This window comes from Gracilinanus agilis, chromosome 5 (genome assembly GCF_016433145.1).
Source record: "Gracilinanus agilis isolate LMUSP501 chromosome 5, AgileGrace, whole genome shotgun sequence".
In the NCBI taxonomy this organism is placed as follows: domain Eukaryota; kingdom Metazoa; phylum Chordata; class Mammalia; order Didelphimorphia; family Didelphidae; genus Gracilinanus; species Gracilinanus agilis.
In genome coordinates this window covers 38295916-38316961 of record NC_058134.1, presented here as the reverse complement: position 1 = coordinate 38316961, position 21046 = coordinate 38295916, and positions in this window count along the sequence as shown.

Here is a 21046-nt window from a genome sequence, read left to right as displayed (position 1 = left end):
GCAAGGCAGGACCCTCAATGGTGGGGGACATGGCCTCTGCGAGGTGTGGGTTCAAGTTCGACTCCACACACATATTTGGTTTTTTTGTTTTGTTTTGTTTTTTTAAAACCCTTGTACTTCAGTGTATTGTCTCATAGGTGGAAGAGTGGTAAGGGTGGGCAATGGGGGTCAAGTGACTTGCCCAGGGTCACACAGCTGGGAAGTGGCTGAGGCCGGGTTTGAACCTAGGACCTCCTGTCTCTAGGCCTGACTCTCACTCCACTGAGCTACCCAGCTGCCCCCCCCCCCACATATTTGTGACAGCCTCTTGGGCCCTAGACGACTTTCTAAACAAAATGACCCAAGTTCAATTCGACCTGGGCTCTTCCAGCCCTTCAAAAGTGATAAAATACGATTAAACAGCAATTATTGCTATTATTGGGGGGCTAGACAGGAAGCCGGAAAAATGAAGTCTACAGATACCCAAACATTTCCAAGGCAGAAGAGCATGAAGGCCTAGGCAATGGGGGTTGTGACCTGCCCAGGGACACCCTGCTAGGGAAGTGTCTGAGGCCAGATTTGAACCCAGGACTTCCCATCTCTGGGCCTGGCTCTCCATCCACTGAGCCACCCGGCTGCCCCCGGTGAGTCAATTTCTCACGGTCCCAGGATGCTCTCCAAGACCATCAGTGTCTTTATCTGCCCCCCTCCATCCCGACAAAGACAACCTCGAAGAAGGGACATGAGAATACATCTCCCTCCCTTGTTTCCAAGCATACATGTTGGGTCCAAAAACTCAACATCCAAAGTGTAAAATGTTCCAAAAAAGATCTGGGGGTGTGAATGGACCACAAGTTCCAATAGGAGTCAGAAAGGCGATGAGGGGGCAGCGAGGTGACTCGGTGGAGCCCGAGGTCCTGAGTTCTTGGGTGACCCTCGAACAAGGCGCTGAGCCCCAACTGCCCCGCCCTTACTGCTCTTCTGTCTTGGAACCAATAGAGAGTATTGAAGGTAAGAGAGAAGGGATAAAATCTTGGTCTGTGTCAAGAGGGATGTGAGCTTCTCAGAGGGAGCTGATGGACGCTGCCCTCATCCGGCTCCATCGGGGTACCACGTTGGGATTGGGTCACTGGGTTAAGAAGGGGTTCCATCGTCCGGACCGTTCCAGAGGAGGGCGGCGAGGACGGCGGAGGGACCCGACACCGTGATGGAGGAGGACAGGATGCAGGAACTGGAGAGGTTTAGGCGGGAGAAGCCCGAGGAGGTAGGGAGGCTCGGGAAAGGGGGACCCGAGGGGGCACGAGGCTATCCGAGGCTTACAGGACTCTCCTGTTCTGCTTCATCCCAAAGGGAAGAATTAGGAGGAACAGCCGAGGGGGAAAGCCGGCCAATGTGGGCTTAACCTCAGGGGTCACCCCGACGGTGACTTCTCGTCCAAACGTCCCCTCTTCTCCCCGTCTCCCCGGAGCTCGCCAAGCACAGATTAGATGCTCCTCGGCTGGCGGGGTTAGAGCTGATTTCAAGAATTCCGCTGTGATTCCGAGGCTCCTTGAGTCCCCGAGAAACCAAGCAGGGCAGCCCCTGGCCCAGAAGTTCCCTCTTCTCTCAGAGTCCCCGGGGGTGCCCTGAGCCCCTCGATGTCTCTCAGGAAGCCCCGACGGTACATCCTCGAGGCTTTCCTGCGTCCTGAGGAGGAGCCCGGAGGAGAGGCACGAAAGCCTTTTGGTCCAGGTTGTTAAAGATGTGACGGAACCAACCACGGTGGAATCTGAACGGCTTGTACACGAGTGAGCGGGCCGGGGGCCACGAAGCCGGATCAGGCTGACGTTGGCAGCGCCAGAAATAGCCCTTCCTCTGGCCCCACTCGTCGAGATGGCCAGACTTGACTTCCTGCCTCCTTCCCTTTGGCTTCCTGAACGACGGACGCCTTTCTCCTCCTCCAGCCGTATTTCATCCTTTACACTCCCGAGTAAATCCCTCACACGTGATGGAGCCGAATCTCGACGTTGGTGATGGAGTCTATACCTCTGTGCCTTCCTCCTGCCCAGTCCCTGCCCACAGCCTTCCCCAGATCTCCAGGGAAGACCTTCTGGCTCCTTTCAGATTTAAAGACCTTGGTATTTATCCATGGCACTGGGCCAACTGGAACAAGCTCTCGTACTCCGGACAGGCAGGCAAAACCCTTGCCAATGATTATTTATGGTCAGGGGCAGCTACCTGGCACCATCAGCCTTGATGGACCTTGAGGACCTGAGTTCAAATCTAGTTTCAGACACTTCTTCACTGTGTGACCCCAAAAAAGTCACTTAACCTTAATTGGCTAGCCTCTGCCCTTCTGTCTTAACAGATATTTATTAATGCAGAAAGTAAGTTTTTTTTTAAAATGATAGTTAAAAAAACAATCATTTTAAAAAACAAGTTTTTTAAAATGTTTAAAAAATAAGATGGTCTAATAATCAATTAAAAAATAAGATGGTCTAATAATCAATTAAAAATAAGGTGGGCTAATAATCAATTGAAAAATAAGATGGCCTAATAATCAAATAAGATGGTCTAATAATTAATTAAAAAATAAGATGGTCTAATAATCAATACTAGAGAAGTAAAGTGAAGGATGAGTCTGGAGACAGCATGGTCCAATGTAGCCAAAGGATGTAGGGCTCAAATCCTCTCTTAATGCTTAGCACTTATTTGACTTTGGGGAAATCATTTCATTTCCCTGGCCTGGATTCTTTCATCTATCCAATGAAGGGGTCATACTAGAGGGTCTCCACAGGTACAGATGGTCACAGAAGGCATCTTCCCCTGACATGAAACTGGAATGAACATCACTTGAGTGATCTGGTGGTCTATAGAGATAAGGAGGTGGTGGGGAGGGGGAGGCAGCTGGATTTGGGGCCAGATGACCATTTTTTAAATACTGGCTCTTCCACGAACTACCCATAAGCCTTTAGACAAGTCAAATAAGGCTCCCCGAGTCTCAGGTCCTAATTTCACTGTTGAGTCATTTCAGTCACGTCCAACTCTGTGTGACCCCTATTTAGGGTTTTCTTGGCAAAGACACTGGAGTGGTTTGCCATTTCCTTCTCCAGCTCATTTCATGGATAAGGAAACTGAGGCAAAAAGGCTTAGGAGACTTAGCTGGGCTCAGAAAGTGTCCGAGGCTAGATCTGAACTGAGGAAGAGGACGCGTGTTCCTGACTCCAAGTCTGGCACCCTTTAAGCTCTCCCCAAATACTACTAATGTGTAAAATGAGAGGGCTGGACCGAGCTCCCTCCAGCTTTTAATTGAAGAGGATTCCCTATTTGTGGGACCTCAGACAAATCCTATTTTCTCCAAGTCTCGGTTTCCTTATCTGAAAAAGAGAGAGATTTGGATAAAATGACCTCCATGGCCCTTTGCAGCTTGAAATCTAAAATCCTACATATCTCACAGCCAGGCCCTCAGCTAGTCAATAAACATTTATTAAAAACCTACTGTGGGCTAAATGCTTCATTTTTTATTATTTTTTTTATTAAATGCTTCTTTAAAATCCAATTTGACTTTTCTAAAGAGGAGATTTCCCAAGAAAGGAAAAGCAGCTTTATCTCAGATTATTTTTTTTTTAACAGATTTAGGGCTTTGTAATGTGTTGTTTTTCTCAAATCTGACTTAAAAGCAGATACTTCAACCCAGAGGTTTTACTCTATTTTAACCCGCACTAAGGACTCTCTGAGAGCTCCACCAATTCACAAGTATAAGAGAGTGCCGAGATCCAGGCAAGAGCATTTCCCCCACGTCCCGGAGGCCTTCAGACCTCTTCGGTCAATACTGACGAATCTGAGCTCTTTCATTCAGAAGGAAGGTAGTTTTATGTTTTTCCTTCTTCTTCATCTTTTCGTTTCACTTGATGACCCCACCGTGTGTCCAGGAGTCTTCCGTCAGGTGAGGTTAATGGATTTTATTCACAGGTTTTTAAGACTGTCTGGGAATCTGTCTCCCCAGAGAAAAGTTCTGCCAGAGCCAAGATTTCTCAAGTGTTAGAGAAGCCACTGATTAACCGCAGAGGGGATTGAGTGTTTGCTTAAAAAAAAACAGCCCTCCTCATCCCAGCGCACCCGAGGACTCTCTTTCTCTCCCCCCTGGAAAGTCCTCAGCAAAGACTTGTGACTTGACAGGCAGTCAAAGGCCAATTCTCAATGGGCCATTCTTGGCATTCCTCTTCCATTCTGACTTCCATGTCGAAATATCCCAAGAACTGATGCCAAGGTCCATCCGTGCAAACCCAAACGGGGTCACAAAGAGTTGGACATGACTGAAAAAAAAGACTAAATAACAAAATACTCTCATATAGTTAAACAGAAGACTGAGAAGAAGAGCGCTAGCCATTGGGGAAATCAAGAGTGATTTCATAACCAAGATGGCGCATGAATGGCATCTTAAGGGAAAGACGAACCCAATGGGGCAGGGGCAAGGAAGAAGCCCATTCCAGGGATGAGGGACGGCCACGATGAAGCACAAGCACAGGGGATAAAGTGTCTCCATCCGTGTGGAGCAGAGAGAAGGCAGATCACAAAGCCTCAGTTTCCTCATCTTTAAGTGGGGGTGGCAACAGCACCTACCTCAAACTGGGCTTGGTATCAAGTGATAGCAGAGAACGTGGTACTTTGTAAGCCCTCTGACACTATATGAACATGGGGTCAGGAGCTGTGCCTCGGAGGGGTGGTGTTTGTTTGATTTTTTTTTAACTTTTACTTCCCATCTTGGAATCAGTAGTATTTGTTCCAAGGCAGAAAAGTGGTAAGAGCTAGGCAAGGGTGTGCGGGGAGATTAAGTGACTTGTCCAGGGTCACACAGGCAAGATATGAACCCAGAAAGTCCCATCTCTAGGTCTGGCTCTGCATCCACTAGTCACCAAGCCGTTTCCATCTGTGTCTTGTTGATTATTTACATTCAGAGTTTCCCCAGCTAATCTTGGGGGGAAAGATGGAGAGATGTGGGCCAGACTCGCAGTCTGGGGGTCACTAGCAGTCACTCTAAGGCTCAGTTTGGGAATACACCCAACAGAAAAGCTTCCCAACCAAAGGATGCTCGGTCTTCCCTACAGAGGAGGATTCGGGATGGGGTGAATGGCCAGCCCCACTGAAAGAAGTCACTAACGGTCTGATGTCACCTTGGGAGAAATGTCCAGTGGCACGTCCCAGGGATACTTGGCATCCATCTTAAAGTTAGTTTTCTATGTATATTTTGCTCCTTGCCAATAGAACGTAAGTTCCTTGAAGGCAGGGAGAATCTCTCATTTTTTTACTTTTTATCCCTAGGACGTCAAAGGGTGACTGGCACATAGCACGTGCTCTGTTTGTTGACTGACTGACTGAATTCTGGCTTGACAACTATATGGTCTTCTTGGTCTGGTTTTTCCTAAAGCCTCTTCCTTTTCCCTCAAAGTCATCCATGAGCCAAATGTTCAACTCTCTGGCCTGGGAGAAGAGAGGGGCTCCTCTGTGGCCTTCGTCAGAGCCGGTATGATGGCTTAATCCAAAATTAAAGGCCTTCTGGCCCCTTCTCCACCATTACGCTTTGGGTGGGGGCCAAAGGGCCTTCTTCTCCCTCTACTGGTTTTCCTAGCAAAGAAGGCAGACCTTTGACTTTAGTCTAGCGGTCGCTGTCACTTGTCCTGACTGGTTTAATTTACGAGGCATCGACACAACACGGCACACCATTCCAGGAATTCTTAGTTCTACCCATAAACACCACATTCCACCAGGCAGAAATGGTCCAACACGAGCAGACTCTCATTCCTGTGGGGGCTGAGGCCAAAGGAGATAAGAGCGCCGGCCTGGAGCCTTCCGTCCATCCTGTCTGTCTGTGTCTCTACCTACCCACCACACATCTGTCCATCCGTCCTGTCCGTCTGTGATCTTCCATCCGTCCTGTCTCTGTCAGCCTCTCGCTCTCCATCCATCCATCCCATCCGTCTGTACCTATCCATTCATCCATCCGATGTCTCTATCCATCCATCCTGTCTCAATCAATCCATCTATGTATCTAGGTGTGAATGAGAATTTAAACTCTCTTTGCCTATTTTAAGTTAATCAATCAAGAACCCGGAGTCCCCCCTTTCACACTTAGTTTGTTGTTAACGCTTAGTAAGAACCTTCTACTAGAAACAGAAGTTTAAACCCTAAAAGACCGCAAGCACTGCCCACCCCCCACCCCTGGGGAAGTGCTGGGCAAAGTGGGAGACTGTGATTGATTCCTGAGATGTGCGAGGAGAGCGGGTGGGTGGAGAACACTGCGTCTAAGCCTAGAAGCGGGAGCCTCCAGCTTCACTGGGCGTTCCAGCCTGCCTCCGATTCGGCGGCGGCTTCCACCTGGAGACTGGAACCCGGAGGCTGAGACTCTCCCGCTCTGCTGGCTGGACTTTGGAGCTTTGTTGGGGGAGTGAGCTAGATTTCTATGGAGCAGACTTGGAGAGGTGGGCAGAAAATTCCTTATCTCCTTCCTACATCTCCCTCTCTGACCATCACTATTTTGTTGTGATAAAGCTACTAAAGCTACTATCAGTCTCATGACTTAATATATAATTATTACAAATGGCGACCACCATTAAAAAATTCTTATATTTGTCAAACCCATTTTGATTATTACATATATATGTATGTATGTATCTATCTATCACCTATCTATTAATCTATTAATCTATCTATCTATCTATCCATCCATTCCTCTAACCATCCATCCATCTATCTATCTATCTATCTATCTATCTATCTATCTATCTATCTATCTATCTATCTCTCTATCCATTCCTCTAATCATCCATCTATCTATCCATCCATCCATCCATCTATCCACCCATCCATCTAGCCATCCGTCTAGCCATCCACCCATCCATCCTTTCTATCTGTATCTATCCACCCTGCCATCTTGTTTTTCCCTACCTCCCATCTCTCACCCAATCACTTTTTGATGTGGGTGCAGAGCAGAGGGAGGTCTTTTTCAGTCAGTAACAAGGAACAGCATCAGCTGTGCCTTATTATGGGTCCGACTCACCATCACAGCTTGGAGGTCCTAGAGCCACCCTGCAAATAGCCTTACTTTCACATCCTTTCCCCACTTCCACCATCACTTGCAAATCACTACATCAACAGTCCCCTCTGGGGAAATCTACTCTCTCTATCACATGTTCTCTTAAGACACAAAATCGCACAATATCCACAGTTTCATATACGATTCTCTTCTTCAGTTCCACAAAGTCAACCATGCAAAAACATTTATTAAATGCCTACTATGTGCTAAGTGCTGGGGAGAGAAAGAAAATCGCCAACCAGTCCTTGGCTTTAAAAAAAGTGCCATCTATATACGGAAATGCTCATTTTATTTGTTATTTGTTTCATTCAAAATAAAAGAGGAGAGAGACAGAGAGTGGGGGAGAGAGAGAGAGAGAGAGAGAGAGAGAGAGAGAGAGAGAGAGAGAGAAAGAAAGAAAGAAAGAAAGAAAGAAAGAAAGAAAGAAAGAAAGAAAGAAAGAAAGAAAGAAGTTTTCTTGTGATTTAAAAGTCCCAAAGAGGAATTTCTCCTAGATCCTTGAGGCAGGAGAGCCATTCAAGTTTATTGAGTAGAGGAGGAATATGATCAGATCTCCACATTAGTGAAATCATTTTGGTAGCTATGTGAAGGATGAGTTGGAGGGGAAAGATTGAGGTAGAGAATTCAGTTAGGAGCCTATTAAAAAGTCCAGGTGAAAAGCACTGAAAATCTGAATTAAGGTGGTGTCTTTGTACCTGGAGACCCAGAGACGTTGTGGAAGGAGAAACAGCAAGTTTGGGCAGCTGATTGGGTATATAGGAGAATGAAGAGTCCAAAACAAAGTGAGAGTTGGGGGTTTGTAGAAAAATGGCGGTACCCCTGACCAAAATGGGAAAGTGTGGTTGAGGAGTGTCTTTGATAGGTCGACCTTGATCTTCCTACAGGACATCTAGTTTGAAATTTCAGGTTGGCATCAGAAACTGACACAGATTGAACCACCCCAAAATGAAGTGCTTTTGTGATTTTTCAGAGTAGGAAATGGGTATTAATATTTTCCCTCCAATAGAGTCGCTTGCAAACACATTCACCCACACAGTATGTTATAAACAAATAACTAATATGCTTCTAACCAACGCATTGAGGGAGGTTGTATTGCTAATGGCTTTTTCAAAGAAATCCTACAAAGAGGCTTCCTCTGCTCTTCCTATCATAGCATGTGCAGCATGTGCCCCCCATTCTTTAGGAGGGTTCTGAGCGCTGGACTTCTATTTGCACACACCATACAAATAAATGCTACCTAGAAAAGGGACTTGATTTTCCCAGGTCAGAAAAGCTTTGTGATATGGTTGGGCTAAAGAAGGACTTTTCTCTCCCTGACCCTTTCATGGGTGTGTTAATCACAATGGAATTTAGCATTGATTTATCAATGGAGAACTTGGTTGGAAAGGGTAATCCATGTTTATTTAGGGGAATGTTAGACTAGGATAAATATTCCCCAAGATTTCCCTTTCTTTCAGATCTTCAGGTCCACCATTTTGGGCTAGCTCCAAGAGTGGCACATGAGTTTTTAGCTTCTGATTCCTAGTCCTAGGTTGGCCATGTTTTCTCCTGAGTTTAGTTACTCATCATTATCCTAATTAAATACTTATTAAGGACAGGGAGCCCACCTCCTCTGGAGGCAGCCCATTCCACTTTTCTATCACTGATCAAAATTGGACTTTTGTGAATTCCTTCCATTAGTTCTAGTTTTGGCCTGTGGCTATTTGGTGGCGCCATATTGCACAGTGTTGGGCCTGGAGGTAGGAAGAACTAAGGTCAAAACCAGCCTCAGACACTTACTAGGTGTGTGACTCTGAACAAGTCACTAAATCTCTGTCTGCCTCAGTTTCTTCAACCATAAAATGAGGGTCGTAATAGCACCTACCTCCCAGGGTTGTTTTGAGGACCCAAAGAGAGAATATTTATAAAAGTGAATCATGTTTGGCACATAGTGGGTACTTAATAAATTGTTGTTCCCTTCCCTCTTACCAATCCTGTTGGGCCAAGCAGAATAAGTCTAATCCTTCATCCAAAGGACAGCTCTTCAGAAACCAAAAGAGAGCCAGCCATCATTCCCCCAGCAGCTGGGAATCCAGCCACCAGCCTGTTTCTGTTTGATGAATGAACTCAGATTTTTTTTCACATTTTTAAATACAGTAAAAATCCTTCTTAACTCACAGATCATCCAAAAAGAGATTGTGGGCCAGATTTGGCCTTCGTTGGTCTAAATGATCCTTAGAATCCCCAAGTCTTGGTTACTAATTGAGTATGGGGTGAAAAATGTGTGAGGAGAAGTGGGAGTAGGAGGAAGGTGGTGATTCTACAGAGGAAATGAAGAGAGAGAGGTAGAAAGAGAAGAGGAGAATCAGAAGAGAACAGAGTCACAAAAAGCCAGGAAGGAAAGGATAGGCAGTGCCTAGCACGGTGCATCACACACGGTAGGTTCTGGATTATCATTGACTTGGCTTTAGGTCTTCATGGCCAAGAAATGGTCAACTCTGCTCATACAGCTCTGCTATTTAGCTCCTCCAAGAGTGCAGACATCAAAGACATCATGGATCCTTCCTTTGAGTCTTTGTACTTGGTAGAAGTTGCCTTTGCTCTCCTTTGAGACCTCAGGGTTACCGCCATGTTTCACTCAAGCACCAGAGTGGAGCTTCAAGTGAAAAAAGAAATTATGATGAGGAAACAACCTGGATTTTTGTTTCTATAGATAAATTAAAACCAGAGGCCACATGGAGGAGCCATATAGGAAGAGAGCTGGCCTCAGAGTCAAGAAAACCTGAGTTCAAGTCCTGATTTTGGATCATATAAGTGGTTTGACCTGGGCAAGCCATTTTGAACCATTCAGTGCCTCGGACAATTTTCTAAGACTAGATAAGGATCTGCATTGGTAGAAGGAGTTTTCTCCCTGGAACTCCTTACAGCTTGAAACCTAGATGTACCTCAGTTTCCTTATCTGTAAAATGATCTGGAGAAAGAAATGACGGAGCACTCCAATATCTCTGCCAAGAACACCCTAAAAAAGGACCATGAAGAGTTGGACATGACTGAAAAAAATGACTGAACACCAAACCAAAACATGGCAGAGAGTGATAAGTCACTGAGAGAGAAAAGTATTAGTCCAATGGCTAGGGAGTCAGACTGGAAATGGGGAGGTTCTGGGTTCAAATTTGGTCTCAGACATTTCCTTGCGTGGGTGACCTCGAGCAATTCACTGAACCCCAGTTGCCTGGCCCATATTGTTCTTCTGTCTTGAAACCAATACTTATATTAATTCTAATGCATTCTGTTATTAGGATTATTATTCTGATATCCATTCTGTTATTAGGATTATTATTCTACTATCTGTTATTAGAATTATTCTAATATCAATTCTACTATTTGAATTATTATAATATCAATTCTATTATTAGGATTATTCTTCTAATATCGATTCTGCTATTAGGATTATTATTCTAATATCCATTCTGTTATTAGGATTATTATTCTAATATCGATTCTGCTATTAGGATTATTATTCTAATATCCATTCTGTTATTAGGATTATTATTCTAATATCAATTCTACTATTAGAATTATTCTAATATCGATTCTGCTATTAGGATTATTATTCTAATATCAATTCCATTATTAGAATTATTATTCTGGTATTAATTCTAAGGAGGAAGGTAGGTTTTTTTAAATGGTGTATCTTTTTACTCCTCTGGTGCCATTAGCCCGTCTCCCCTTCTTCCTTCCCCCCCAAGGACTGACTCGTGGATGGGGGGTGTCCCCCTGTTTTGTTCCATTTACCTCCCCTCAGGGGAGTGATAGAAGGAACCCCTCTTGCCCAAACCACTTTTTTTTAAAGCCATTTTTAAGTGGCTGCGATTTTCCCGGCTGCTCTCCCCGCGGCTCCCCCCGCATGCCGAGGTTGTTCTCTGCGGAGGGAGGTAAGCACGTGAAATCGAGCGGTGATTGCTAACAATGAGATTTTGGCTCATAAAATCAAGGATATTATTCAAAACTGCAAGATAAATTAGTCTCATTCATTCTGATGGGGCTAGACTCTATGGCAGTGTGTGCTTTCCTTAATTAACACGCTGAAAAGATGGTCTGATTGAGATTATTAATGGATGCAGTGAAATTTCTGCTGCCTCTCCGGCTTCTGCCACGCACTTTACAGAAATACTTTTCTTGCTTCTTTTTTTTTTATTTCCTGCTCAGATTCCTTCCACGGCTTGACAGATGGAGTTTTCATCTTTGAAGACGTCTCCCCCGAAGAAAACAAGAGCGTGCAGGGCTACGACGCCATCGTGGTCGAACAGTGGACCGTCCTGGAAGTGAGTGCACCTTTGGGGCTGCGCGTCCTTTGTCCGTCCGTCCATCCGTCCCTGCCTTGGGCCACAGAATGTTCCCAAATTGCTTTGGGAAGCCAATCCCTGTGGCTGTTTTTCAGCTGTTTTCGGTGCTCTGAAAAAGCCTGGATGGGCTGGACCTTTGAACCACCCCATCCACCCATCTGCTTTCTTCCTTCCCACCTGCCCCATTGATGTTGATGGTCCTGAATTTACCCTTTCTGTGTAAGAAAGCCGCACACACACACACAGCTCCGATGATTCATTAGCAAATGTCTAAGAGTCGCGACCCTGGACCCGTTGGCCTCAGTTTCCTAGTCTGTAAAATGGGGATAATGATAGCACCCATGGGCGCACATAGCGCCTGCCCCCACTGGGCCAGAGAGTCTTTTTCATGTGGGAGAAAAAAATATGTTGAGTTCAAAATAGGGGTCTGTGGTCATAGGAACAGCCTAGGCGGACAAAGAGGGGCCGGGGCTTGAGGTTGAGGCATAAAACTCACTTTGTTAAGCCCAGAAACTTGCCGATGGTCTAAAGTGGGGGAAGGTGGGGAGGGGGCAGAGACCCCTTGAGGCTGCTGCCTCGTCTTTTCAGGAAGGCCCCCCATGTGGGAGGGGATTGGGGCTGGAAGGGACCTCGTCTGCTCTCTGCTTGGAGACCCTTCGGAGGGGCCTGGGCCGCCCTAGGCAGGCCCGAGTTCTGAGGAAGTTTACCCTGACAACAAGTCTAAATTGGCCTCTTGGCCGTTTCCTCCCATTGTTCCCGGTTCTTCCGTCTAGGACCCCAGAGAATGAGTCTTATCCTCTTTTGGGGGGATGGCCCCTCAAGTGCTAGTAAATGGCTGTGTGCCCCCAGAAAGATCTTCTCTTCTTCGGCCCTAAGACCTCGACCCCTGGCACTGACCATATGAGGAAACTGAGGCCCGGGGGGGCATACAGATAGGGGGACAGTGAGGTAGGTCAGTGGATGGAGAGGAGGTCCTGGGTTCTAGTGTGGCCTTGAATACGTCCTATCCCCATTGCATAGCCCTTATAGATCTTCTCTCTTGGAACTGATACTCAGTATTGATCCTAAGGTGGAAGGTGAGGGTTTAAAACAAAAAAAGTGGGGGAGTCATTGAACCCCATTTGCCTGGCCCTTAACCACTCTTCTACCTTGGAACTGAAATACAGTATTGACTCTAAGATGGAAGGTGGGGATTTAAAATTTTAAAAAGTGGGGGCATCATTGAACCCCTGCCTAGCCCTTACTGCTCCTCTGCCTTGGAAATGATACACAGTATTGATTCTAAAATGGAAAGTAAGGGTTTAAAACAAAAAAAAAGTGGGGGACTCATTGAACCCCGATTGCCCAATCCTTCCCACTCTTCTACCTTGGAACTGAAATACAGTATTGATTCTAAGATGGAAGGTGGGGATTTAAAACAAAAAAGTGGGGGAGTCATTGAACCCCAGTTTGCCCGGTCCTTTCTACTCCTCTGCCTTGGAACTGATACACAGTATTGATTCTAAGATGGAAGGTAAGGGTTTAAAAAAATGCTACTGAAGACACTTGCCCTCCTCTGCCTTCCTCAGCCCCCCGCACACTCCCTGGGTTCGTTCCCTTTGGATTCTGGAGGAAGCTGCTGCCTGCACAGCCACTGACCCTCTGGCCTGCCTCCCTGCCCATAGGAAGCTTCCAGCTTTCCTTCTCCCCCCAGTGCCCTCCCAGTTTCTTCCTGTCTCATCCCTGCTGCTCTCCCTGCTCCATTCTCCCAGCAGCCCTTCCCTGGCTTCTCCAGGGTCCCTTTTCCCTCTGACGAAGCCCCTCGAGGGCCTCTAGAAACAGTCATCCTTTTGGGGGGGTTATAGGAATATTCTCTTACAACACTGGTGGTATGGAATATGTTTTGCAGGATAATCCATGTAGAGCCCAGACCAAATTGTTTACCGTCTCAGGGAGGGGAGAAGAAGCAGGGAGACAATTTGGATCTTAGAATTTTAGGAAGACGTATGTTGAAAATTGTTATTACGTGTCATTGGGAAAATAAAATATCTTTTTTAAAATTTTATTTTATTCCAGGCACAAATTCACACATACATTTTCCTAAAATATCTTTGAATAAGGAAAAAAAAACCTGTTGGCATCACTTCCTCCCTGAGGCACGTGCCACGCGGTAGTCTCCATCCTAAGAAATGAGATCCTGGACTCCTGGGTCTAAAGCTGGAAGGGACCATCATTGGACAGACTGGAAAACTCCAGCCAAGATCATGACTTATCTGACATCACAGAGAGATTAGGGTCAGAGGAGGGCTAGAATCTCCCTTTCCTGACTCCAAATTCTGCACTTTGTTTATTGTTATTGTTATGGCAGAACTGGAGTTAAGAAGACTCGAATTCAGAACCTGGCCTCAGATACCAAGTAGTGTGACCCTGGTCAAGTCACTTCAGCCTGTTGGCTTCCTCATCTGTAAAATGAGCTGGAGCAGGAAATGTCTCACTACTCCAGAATCTTTGCCAAAAAAAAAAAAATTAATAATCCTATTTTTTTTCTCAGTGGTCAGGCAAAAAAGAAAGTGATAAAAGGGGGAGGAAAGGGGGCCAATTGGGATGGGTCAATGGGATGAAATGTTTATCATTTGGCCATTTGTGATGTCATTTAAGTTCTGGGAAGGTCACAGGATTTTTCTTTGTTTATCTGTTTTCCTCTCATTTATATGCCAGAGGGAGAACATTAAGGATAAACCATTGGGAATGGAAAAATGTACCCAGAGATTATTTTTCTTTTCTTGTTTATGGAGAATGGGATTCATAATGCATTCAGTCTTTTTAATTAGTTAAATAAAAGCAACTGGGGTCCCATGATTGTCTTAGAAATGTTTATTGTTAATGTAACTGTTCATCATTGCGTCAAGGAGTGCCCTTCTGCCATTGTGTCCTCTACTGTATAAATTCTGCTCTTAACTGCTTCCACCAATATCTTTATATCCTCTGGACTGAGTCTATGGAATGTTCTTGTCCTCTCCCTCAGTTCCTTAGCTGAACTCATGTCCCATCATTCTTCTGGTTATTTTTTTTCTTACTAATTTCATTTTTCCTTTTAATTATTTGAGTATGTGAATTATCCATCAGATGCCTCTTAAGGAATTGTTTTTGTTGTTTTTGATGCAGCTGTTGACACTATCTCATTATAGCTCCCTTCTGATGTTTGATTGGGTCTGTCCCTTTAGTCCATAAGCCTTTTTTCATAATATCATGGTTCTTCTTTGAGTTTCCCATTGCTTCTTGGGAACTTTTACATTTTTCCTGAGAATTTGGCAACTTTCTTTCTCTTCAACATTTCTTTGATGATGATTTTTTTTTTGAGAGGACTCATGAGGAGACAGGGTACTTTGAAAATTCTCACCTTCCCAGAAGCTTTTCATATAACTTTTCCCAAATATTTCCTTTCTTTTCTTTTTCTTCTTTCCTTTCTTCTTTCCTTCCTTCCTCCTTCCTTCCTTCCTTCCTCCCTCCCTCCCTTTCTTCCTTCTTCACTCCCTCCTTTATTCCCCCTCCCTCCTTCCCTCCATCTCTCTCTCTCTCCCTTTCCCCCTCTCCCCTCCCCCCCTTTCTTCCTTCCTCCCGTCCTTCCCTCCTATATCCCTTCCACAACTTACAGAAGTTTACAAAGCTAATTAATGCTGGACCTCAAAAGCCAGGCAGAAGAATTTGCATTTGGATGTAGTAGGCGCCAGTCTTCCCAGTAGGCTTTGAAGGAGGAGGATCATTTTTTTTTAACCCTTCCCTTCCACCTTGGAGTTAATACTGTGTATTGGCTCCAACGCAGAAGAGTGGTAAGGGCTAGGCAATGGGGGTTAAGTGACTTGCCCAGGGTCACACAGCTGGGAAGTGTCTGAGGCCAGATTTGAACCTAGGACCTCCTGTCTCTAGGCCTGGCTCTCAATCCACTGAGCTACCCAGCTGACCCCAGGAGGAGGATCATTTAAACATAATAGTGTTTTAGGAAAATACAGGGGGGAAATGGTATTTTAGGGAAATGGTACAGCCACAGGATGGGCCAGGAACAGGCAGAAATTGGCGTCGCGGAGACATCATCCTGGTGGGAAGTGATGAGGGACTTCCCTGGAGCAATGAAGGCTGGCCTGGAAAGGGAAGAGAGAACCAGCAAGATGTTTGGGGATGCTAGTTAGGAGGGATGATGGACAGACGGAGGGGGAATTCCCGGGACAAAGCACTTAGCATTGACTTCATGGAAACAGCCACGGGGGACGCCTTGATGCCCACATATGTCCTGGGTGAGTGACGGACACCTGCTGGGGTAACTCTTGGAACGGCCTCAGTTAGAGGAATATTCGTGGAGTCTCTGCTCCCTCTTAGGCCTTGCGCACATTGGATTAATAAAGCCAAGTTGGACAGGAGGCCTTCATTCCTTTTAACTCAAGGGAAAGAGCGTGCGCATTAAAAATGAATGCCCTCCCCACATCCTTTTAGCGCCCGTCCATAATTTTATTTTGTTTTTAAGCTTCCTGAGGGGTGATGAAAAGCCACAAATCATGGATGAGACGTTAAGGGCATGAGTAGAGTGAGCTCCTTAAAGGTGTCCTTGTTCCTGTTGGACAGCCCAGTTCGTTTGGAAGTGGAATAAATAATTACAGAGATAGAGCAGGAGGGAACTGGGATGAGTTAAAAATTCTGAGGCCCTAGGTTCCAGGGAAGAAGAGTCAGTGTATTGATTAGTCTCACTGTAACTGATAAGTGAATTAGGCCGTGACCTCTCTCTGGGATCAAAGACAAATTCATTCAGTGTCTTGAGTCCTTTAAATACAAATTTGGGAGATCTCCTGATATTATTTAGATGGCTATTAAGGACCTGTTCATTTTATCTTATTTTTCCCCAATTACATATAAAAACAATTTCCAACATTTCAATATTGTCTTGAATGCTCTCCTTCCCCTCATGGAAACGGTAAACCATATCCTATAGTATTTAATGTCAAAAGGCAGGACTTGAACCCCTGTCTTGGCTCTCTTTCCACAATGCTGGAATGTTTCTTCTGTGGGAAAAATCTTTTCCCCGTGCTTCCTTTTTCTAAGTAGGAGAAAAGGTTAAAAACAAAAATAATTGCAAAATGAAAACGTACCTCCCTATTTTTTATTCTAGGCCAAGAGATGGTTTTGTAACTGAAAAAAAATAAAAACATAAATCCCCCTCCACACACACACACACAGAGTATTTTTTCCTCTTACTTATCAAGGTAGATGAGAGGGCCTTTGCCAGGCACTCAGTGGAGAAAATGGATTGTTTAATTGTTAGCAAACAAAGCGGCTTCCAGAGGCTGCAAGAGCGAACAGCCGCAGCCCTGATGGATTTGGCGTGGCTGTGTCTAAAATGTCAGTGAGGGGAGGGTGTAGACCCTGCAGCTGTTGTAGTGTGGGGTCCCGCCAAGTGCCAGGCAGAATGTCCTCACTAGCAAGGAGAGAGGAGCGGCGCAGGCAGAATGTCCTCATTGGTGAGGAGAAAGGAGCGGTGCAGGCCGGGCACATGGGCATGGTCTCCCCTTTCCCAGCCCACTCGATGTGTCAGGTCACACTCGTCCTCCTTCACCTGGTAGTTTGGACACTAAAATGGATGGGGAGGGGCCCAGCCCCCCCCCAGAATCCACTGCCTGTTCCCCCATTTCACAGAAGGATGAGGGAAATTGGCCTGTGCAGAGGTCAGTAGTGGGCAGAGAGCCAGGCCTGGAGAGAAGTCTGGGGTTTAAATCTGGTCTCAGACCTTTCTAGCTGTAGGATCCTGGGCAAGTCACTTCAATCACTTAATCTGTTCATATTAGTATTATTATGTATTATATGTTAGTACACTAGTAGGATATTGTTCTATAATATGTTAGTATTATATTATGTAGCATTATATGTTATATAGAATAATTATATATTGTTTTATACATAATATAGGATGTTTATATTATGTATTACATATTAGTATTATGTTATATATTTATACATGTTGGTTTGTATTAGTATTATTACATTTGAGTATTATTTAGTCATGTTATATATTTGTATTATATTCTATATTACATGTTAGTATTATTACATTATATATTGGTATTCTCATATTCTATAATAGCATCATTATATTATTATATGATATATAGTTATTCTGTCGTAGAATTGAGTTAGAAGATAATAATTTTTTTTAACAATCACCAGGATGTTCTCTGATATATGGCCACTCAACTACCCCATGTGTCATGATACACTAGGATGTCAGACTCCTTGATGACAGGCAGCCCCAACCTTGATACAGTCCAGAATGAATAAATAGAAAGGAAGAAAAGAGACAGACAGACAGAAAGAGACAGAGAGAAGAAAAGGGAGAGGAGGGGAAGAGAAAGGGAGACAGAGAAGAGGGAGGGAAGGAGAGAGACAGACAGACAGACAGACAGACAGACAGACAGAGACAGAGAGAGAGAGAGAAACCAGCAGCATGGAGGGTGGAGGGAAGAAGCTTGGGATCTGGATGCAGAATAGATTGTAGAATGTAACAAATTTTTGGGAAGTCAGTGAAAGCATCCACAGAATTTTGGAAGGGAGGAGAATGAGGAGGCAGATTAGTCCTCTTCCTTCTTCACAATCTATGAGTTGTGAGACTCTAAGGCAAATAGATAATTATGCTGACATAATTGAGTCTAAAAAACAAAACATAATTTTAAATGTTTTATTGGGTTTTTGACTATGACATTAATCTTAAGTGGGGGAAACAGTCAGAGGAATAAAGGTTGAATTCCAGATCTGTAGTTTATTAACCCTGTGGTATTGGGCAAATTCCCCTCACCCTGGCCTCAGTTTCCTTATCTGTAAAATGAGAGAGAGAGATGCTAAATGACCTCTTAAGTCCCTTCCAGCTCTGGATCTGTGATCTTTGGATCTTTGCCAACCTGGGACACTTCTCTAAGATGGAGCATTTTCACCAGTGTGGATTAAAAAAAAAAATCTCTTGTTTTCAGTGTATGTTGGTAGCAGTGGCCGCCCAGCATGCCGCCGTAAATTAGACTCCTGAGCCCCAGGTCTGCATTGAGGTCACAACTCGTCTGGCACAACTGAAGCAGGAGGTGGTCACATCAGCCATAAGCATGGGAAAAATTAATAGCATGAAACCCAGTGCAATAAATAAATAGCTGTTACATTATCTTACCTCTTCCAGATGAGGCTGGGTGGTCCAGTGACTTAATTTTCACTTAGGGTTTCATCTTGGCGATCTGTTTGGACACTTGGCCTTGTCAGAAGTGCTATGATGGGAGTAGTAGTACTAGTAATGATAATAAATTCTATAGGTTTTTCTCACTCTCCTGGGCACAGTGTCTATTCTTAAGATGGCCAAACTAGTTAATAAGCATTGTAGGGAATAAATGAGAGTGACAGACAATTCATAGGAAGAACTGAGTAAAGAAACAAAACCTGGGAGAGTTTGAAGCTTGAGTGTGGGGAATAGAACATAAGAACCCAGAACCAGGAAAACCTGTGTTTGAATCCCTCTAAGATACTTAGAATCTAGATGGCCCTGGACAAGGCCCATAAGCTTTCCGAGCCTTTATTTTCTCTATATCTAAAATAAAGAAGTTGGATTTGATTGCTTTTAAGGCCTCTACCAGCTTAAGTTTTGTGATATGATGATTTCTAAATATCACATGTATTTTGAACTATTTTATCTCCAGTTACAGTGCCAGGCACTTAGTTGTAGGTGTCTGTGTGTGCATCTCTCTATCTGTTGTCTGTCTATCTATCTCTGTCCTTCTGCCTATCCATCCATCTATCTATCTAATCATCTTTCTTATCTGTCCATCCTGTCAACTTGTCTGTCAGTCTTTCTGTCTGTCTGTCTGTCTGTCTGTCTGTCTATCTATCTATCTATCTATCCATCCATCCATCCATCCATCCATCCATCCATCTGTTCATCTATCTATCCATCTACCCATTCATCTAACTATTTATCTATCTATCCATCCATCCAACTATATCTATCTATCTATCTATTTATCTATCCATCTATCTATCTTTCCATCTACCCATTCATCAGACTATTTATCTATCCATCCGTCTGTCTGTCTATCTATCTATCTGTCCATCCATCCATCTATATCTATCTATCTTTCTATCCATCCATCTATCTATCCATTCATCCATCTGTTCATCTATCTATCCATCTACCCATTCATCTAACTATTTATCTATCCATCCATCCATCCATCTATCTATCTATCTATCTATCTATCTATCTCTATCCATCCATCAATCTGTCCATCTAGCTATCTAGCTATCTATCCATCTAGATCAGTGATTCCCAAAGTGGGCGCCACCGCCCCCTGGTGGGTGCTGCAGCGATCCAGGAGGGCGGTGATGGCCACACTTTTTTTGTATTACATTCTATTCTGAGTTCAATAAATAGTTTCATAATTTCCAGGGTGCTAAGTAATATTTTTTCTGGAAAGGGGGTGGTAGGCCAAAAAAGTTTGGGAACCCCTGATCTAGATATATTTAGATATCTATGTATAGATATAGCTATTTTTCTAGCTAGATATGTAGATATAGATATATTTGGCTAGAGATATCGATGGATGGATGGGTGGGGAGAGAGAGATATGGAGAGATGGGTGGGTGGAGAGATGGGTACATAGATAGATACACACATATAGATATAAAACTTCTATAATATATGCTCATTAATTCTAAGAACTGAGCCTTCTCTCTCCACTATCCCCCTCCCCCCCTTTTTTTTTTTTACCATTAAATGCCACACAAGCAAAAACCAAGCTGGGGAAGTAAAGCAGATTCTTTATTGGAGTATCTGTTATGTTGGCCTCATTACATATCTGCTGGGTGTTTTTTCCAGGGAAATTGTGATTGAAAACAAAGAGGGAAGAGCCCTCAGCAGCTCCCTTGACATGGAATGCCCGTCTCTCTCGCAGCCTGCTGTGTGCTTGAAGGGAATGGGAGAGGGAGAGGGTCCTTTGGGCTGGAAATAGGAGTCGATTGCCAGAGCTGACCTTGGACGTCTCTGCCCCTCTAGCTCAGAGACTAGGATGATGGGCGGCCCTGAGGCGGGCACTTGTCCATTCAACAGGGGAGCTAATTTTATTTATTTATATTTATTATTATAATTATTATTCATAAAATTCCAATAAATTATTGTTTTGAGATAAAATGTCCTTCTTCGAGATAATCAATGAAGGCAGAAGTATAGATTCCAACCGTGGGAAAATGTCTTATGTATTTTTTTTAATTCTTAACTTGATCAAGAGCTTCAGAGACTCTTGACTACCTCCCCGCCATGATGAAACAGAAGTTAAATTTCCATTGACAAGTTGTTGGTCTGGTTGTTAGCTAAAGTCTTTGAGAAAGGTGTCTACACTTAGTGTCTCTACCTCCTTTCAAAGGCGTCTACACTTTGTATCTACGTCCTTTCAAGAGTGTCTACACTTAGTGTCTCTACCTCCTTTCAAAGGCGTCTATACTTTGTATCTACCTCCTTTCAAGAGTGTCTACACTTAGTGTCTCTACCTCCTTTCCTCTTGCTTTTTTATTCATTTCAGTCACATCTGACTCTCCGTGACCCCATTTGGCATTTTCCTTCAAAGATACTGGAGAGATTTGCCATTTCCTTCCCCAACTCATTTTACAGATGAGGAAACTG